This window comes from Helobdella robusta, assembly GCF_000326865.2.
Source record: "Helobdella robusta unplaced genomic scaffold HELROscaffold_12, whole genome shotgun sequence".
NCBI lineage: Eukaryota > Metazoa > Annelida > Clitellata > Rhynchobdellida > Glossiphoniidae > Helobdella > Helobdella robusta.
The window spans coordinates 1,403,972-1,410,009 of NW_008703664.1; positions in this window are offsets into that span (position 1 = coordinate 1,403,972).

The following is a 6,038-nucleotide window of genomic DNA, read 5'->3' on the forward strand; positions in this document are numbered from 1 at the left end:
CACTAGACTCGGTTTGAATGGCTCAAATTTTTCCTTCTGCTATAAATTGACAGACATATTTTAAGATGGAATAAAGAGGTGGCCAATAAAAAAGCCCAGGTCATTAAATTTCAAAACCAAAAAGAATGAATTAAGCTTACAAACTTCTTAATCAACTAAAAATAATTTAATAAAGATGTTGAAAACACCTGAGAACTAACTGCAAGAAAAAGACCTCTACAACCAAAATTTGTTTATTTGTTCACCTGAATCTAACAACCACCTTAGTGCTTTTTGGCAAAACAACATAAGTAGGCTGATATTTCCGAACTAAAAAATATGGTGGAAACCCAATGTTTATACAAATAATAAACTATGTCACAGTGGAAGCAGTAATTAACTAGAGTAACAAGGCGATGGTGATTTGATATCCTTACAAACAAACAGTAACTAAGGTAAGATGAAATCAGATTATAGCAAATATGAAACAGAAACAACGAAAGTGATGATGAATTTTCTAACTTCTTTACGACATAACAAGTGATTATGTCATGAAACAAAATTTATGTTTTTTAAAAGCAGCACACATTATTGAAAACCAACAAAGACCCAGCGTTAAAACTTAAAAAAAACTTTAAAACTTAATATAACAAAAAATAGTCTGATGTTTTTTATATTTTTTCGGCAGCGCAGCAGAAGATATTGTTAAAAAACGTCTCAAGTGGCACTTATTAAATCACCAGGACAGAAACCAGGAAAAGATTGATAAGCACAAAGCACATACCAATGTGCTTTGTGCTTATCAATACCATGGTTTATGCAATACCAGTCAGTAAAATTCAGTAGCATGACATTATAAGTTGAAAGCAACTTGATCTCATGATAAACTATCTTCATTTTGCTTATAACAGCAAAGCAAACATGACCAGGAAATTAAAAACTTTGACAGGCATTTCATAAAAATGCTTTTTTCTCTCAAATGTAAGAATAAACAAGCATAAATGTATAAATGTTGTAAGGTGCCAACAAGATTTGATAAATCATATTGAGCCTATAGCCACAGTTTGGAACACAAATGCTTGGCCCAAGACAATGGGATAAAATGAGTGCTTTTTATCTTATAAAATTAGTAGAAATGCATATTTCTACGGTTAGTAACACTCAAAACAATCAGCGCAAGGCGGCTGCTCCATTATTATATTTTGATTATGGTGAATGAGCCAGGTAGCAAGCATTTATGTGAATGTAGATTAGCACAAAATCTGTGAAAACAGATGTAGCCACCAGGAATAATGTACAGAATAAATAAATGGTCAGAATATGTCAGCAAAAATCACAGTTGGGTGGGATACTTGTGCAATAAGGAAGTAAATGATGAAAACTTCCAAAATATAACATAATGATAACATCCATTTAAAACAAAAAGCAAATGTGCAAGTTCTTCCTGTAATGTTATGCATGTTGCAAATGAGAGATGACAAATATGTTCCAATGAATACCATGCATTGCAGCTACTAATAAGAGGAATAGTGAAAGATTTTGTAATAAATTGCAAACCAAACAGACATAATGCGGTTGGTGTTTAGCACATGGTTAAATGCCAGGAACATATAAGATTTGTTTTAATTGTTTCCACATTTACACATAATTCTGATTTGAAGTAAAAAATTATTTTCATTGGTTCTCATTTGTGTAAAAACGTTTCTTCCTGAAGTACAATTTTGATCATAAAATTGTAATAATGCTTTAAAATAAAATCCCTAAAATAATAAGGTTACAAGAAAATTATTATGGAAGATGAAAAACAGTGTACAAAACTTCAGGGATAATTATGATTTAATGGTGCTCTATGAAAACTGTAACAAAAAGTAATACTTACCAAAAAAATATGAACCACTATTTCCAATTTTATACTTAAAAAAGATATCACTTTTGATAATATGAAAAACTTTTCTAACTTTTAATTTGAAGAGCATTTTATGCTTTGTAATAAGTGATTTGCTTCATGTATGGTGCCCTTAGTTTTAGAAATTAATAGTTTAGGAATATCAGTAAAGCTGGTTAACAAATATTCCTTGACAAAAATGATTATATATGATGATGTCTAACTTCTTATATAATTTCAAAAGTTATTTTCTATAACTTTCTATAACTATAAAGCAGCTATGTGTTTCATAGCAAAGAGAAGCTACAATGTGATATGGACCAAAAAATCTTAGTAAACAATTTACTGGATCTTAAAGGTGTCTGCCTAAGACAGCTGTGACCTTTGAGAGCCTAGAGGCAATTGCTTAACAAAATTTTGCTCACTAAACCGCGTAAATTCTTGTCCTTTCAAATACCGGTCTTAATTCAAACAGTTTCTTGAACTTTTCTAACAAAAAATAGAAGACATTAAAAGTTTTACACTGGGTTTTGGTGACCCTAGTTTATCAGTATTGAATGCACAAAATGGTTTCTCTAAATTTTCATTGTGCTCATCTCCGGAGATAAAAGCTATTAAAAAAAATCTGGAAATAAGACATGCACACTTGATCCGCTGCCAATGCACATTTATTTTTTAAAAATATTGATTTGTCCATAGCATTTTTAACATTTTTTACCAATTTCTGTTTGGCAAGCGGCAACTTCCCCTCTAAATATAAACATGCGGTCGTTACTCCACTTTTGAAAAATCAAATAATAGTGACATAAACATTTTAAGAAATTATCGACCGGTTTCCAATTTGACATTTATCTCAAAGATCATTGAAAAAATTGTACTGGGTCAGCTCCTTAATTACTTAAGAACAAATAATTTGCAGCCTAAAAATCAATCTGGTTACAGACAGTACCACTCGACTGAGACTGCTCTGTTACAGATCACATCGAAATTGTTTAGGGCGTCTGATGCTAAACATGATTCCATACTGACTCTTCTTGACATGAGCGCAGCCTTTGATTGTGTTGATCATGCAACTCTTTGTCACAGACTAACATTAAGTTATGGCATTTCTGATTGTGTAATAGATTGGTTGAGATCATACCTGTCTGATCGATCACAGCAGATTTTTTTGACGGTGCCATGTCAAAAACTAGTCGTGTCACAGCAGGGATTCCGCAGGGTTTCATCCTGGGACCACTGCTGTTTACATTCTACACGGCGGACGTCCTAAATCTTATTAATGATTTCAATTTTAAAGGTTTTGCTTACGCCGAAGACATACAAGTGGTTGCTAGTTGTCCTGTCAGTGCCATTAATGATTTAACTGAGCGACTTAGTAAATGTCTTTCATCCATAGATACCTGGATGGCACAAAACAGCATTAAAACTAATAAGTCTAAAACATAGTTTTTGCCAACCGGTACATAGCAGCAGTTGTCGCAGGAGGCTGTTGACTCAATACAGATTGATAATACAAATATCGAGTTTAGTAAAAATGCTATTGCAGCATGTTCTCTCCAATTGCGCGGATTTGAGCAATTAGAAAATGTTTAAATAAAACAACATGTTCTCCGGTGATGCACGCTTTTATGCACTCTCGCCTAGACTATTGCAATAGTCTGTTATATGGTGTCGCCAAAAAAGACACTGCAATGATGCAGTCCATTAAAAATAGGACTGCCAAGTTTGTTGGTGGTAGTCGCAAGTTTGATCATGTTAGCCCGATATTGCAAACTTTGAATTGGCTACCTGTCCACAAAAGATTGACTTACAAAATTTCAATTTTAATGTTTAAATGTTTAAACAACATGGCTCCACAATATTTAATTGATAAATGCACATCACACAAACTTTGTTCAAAGGTTTCTAACATTTTAACGGTGCCATAAACAAGGCTTAAGACAGGGTCGAGATATTTTTCTGTGTGGACTGTTTTTAAAGTCTTCCCAAAGGACTTCGTGTATCGGGCTTATCTTTAAGTCAATTTAAGAAAGATCTTACAACTTACTTGTTCTTGGCTAAATAAATCGTTATAAGATTGTGAGATTGCACCTGTGAGAATACCCTAATTTTATAATGGGTGTTCCACAAATTTCCTAATAATATATATATATATATATTTATATTGCATTTTTATATTTTCTTGATAGTATTATTACATATACTATACACCAAAATATTGATTGTACTTATTATCTTTAGTTTCTTGCACTGTTGTGAACCACAGATGTGTGTGAACATCCTGGGCAACATTGGAAGGAATTATCACATCACACATAACATTTGACAAGTTTAATTTCACATAATTATTGTTCAGAATGATTGTATTTAGAAATTATTGGAATTTTTACTCTTTTAAATGTTATTGTCTGCTACATTAATATAATTCATCTAAAAAGTTTTTAACTTCTGAAACTACCCCCAAACAAAAACAGATAAAACCTTAAAAAGATAATACACAGTTGAGCAAGTCAAATCTCCCAAAAAACAATGGAATAGAGAATCAGAATACAGAACAAAGGTACTGCCGACCGAGCAGTTGGCTTACTTACAGTTACACTGACTGAAGCTTTTAACAATAAACAGGCATTTATGAATGCCGTCTTAAAATAACGTTCAAGAGTTAATTTTTGTGTTCATGGCATTGTGGTGTGGGGGACTGTACCTGATCCAAACCAAACCAAAAGATGTAAGATTTTATGATTTAAATTTACAAAGCATATGAAACACTTTTCAACACATACCTTTCACATGATGTTTACTGCAACTATCAAATAATTGAATAACTAATCAAACATTGGTTAAAAACCTCTTGAGCTAGCACTGGCGGCACCTTCATGTTTGGTTTGAATGATATTGATTGAATGAAAAAGAAAACTAAACGGAAACGCACGTGATAAAAAAGTGCAAGACAAACCCAAATACAAAATTTCTAAAATGGAGAAGCGCAAAATAGGCTGCACGTGTAGCTTGTTGATTGTTCCAACTTGCAACTGAAAAGTTTCAACCTCGCCTGCTGATGATAGTTAAGTTAAATAAGTAATTAAGTCCGACCGTTTGACTGGCAAAATCGAACGAACCGCACAACAGAAACCAACGATGACGGAATTAAATGATTGAGCAATAACAATCATGTATGGAAAGCGGCAAATGTTTGGTGTTTAACTAACTAAGCTGATTTCAATTTTTTTTATTTTTCATTTTATTTTTTATTTTATTATATATATATATATATATATATATATATATATATATAAATTTAAACATATACATAAAATATAGCGGCTAACCATGATTCGTCTTAAAATCAGGCACTCTGCTGTAACGTTTTTAGAAAATTTTCAATTTGATTTCATTGCGATATCGATGATGATGATGATGATTGTGACCTGACTAATTAAAAAAACATCAAATAAAATTTATAAAATAGGATGCGAAATCGTTGGGGGAAATGTCATATGTTAACAGTAGTTATTTTACTGCATGGTAATTAATCAGCCGGTATAAACGTTTTATTCAATTCCTATCAAATAAATTTGACCAAACATCATACGTAGGCAAAACTAAATAAAGAAATATATATATATATATATATATATATATATATATATATATATATGTGTGTGTGTGTGTGTGTGTGTGTGTGTGTAGTTATAATACATTTATAATGTTGTATTTACACATTCAAATTGTACAATTGTGTTATAGTGTAGTCTCAAATTATTTAAACTTTGTACTATATATATATATATATATATATATATATATATATATATATATATATATATATATTAGTTAATTTTATCAACAATTTTTAAAAAATTTTCAATTTGATTTCACCGCGATATCGATGATGATGATTGTGACCTGATGATTAAGAACCTGATGATCAAAAAATTTTTTAAATAGGATGGAGAATTTGTTATATTGGGATATTCGAATATAAAGCGAGCAAAATTTTAATATAAAAGCGCTTATAAATCTACGCATATTGGCTCAGCTTGGCTTGGCTCGGCTTGGAATTGGATGTTAAGCAAGGTGGTCACTTGAATTCTCCCCGAAAATTTTGAACTATGGCGTACATATGTAGCTCTGATTACTGTTGCTTTTATAAGGAATTTATATATTATTTATA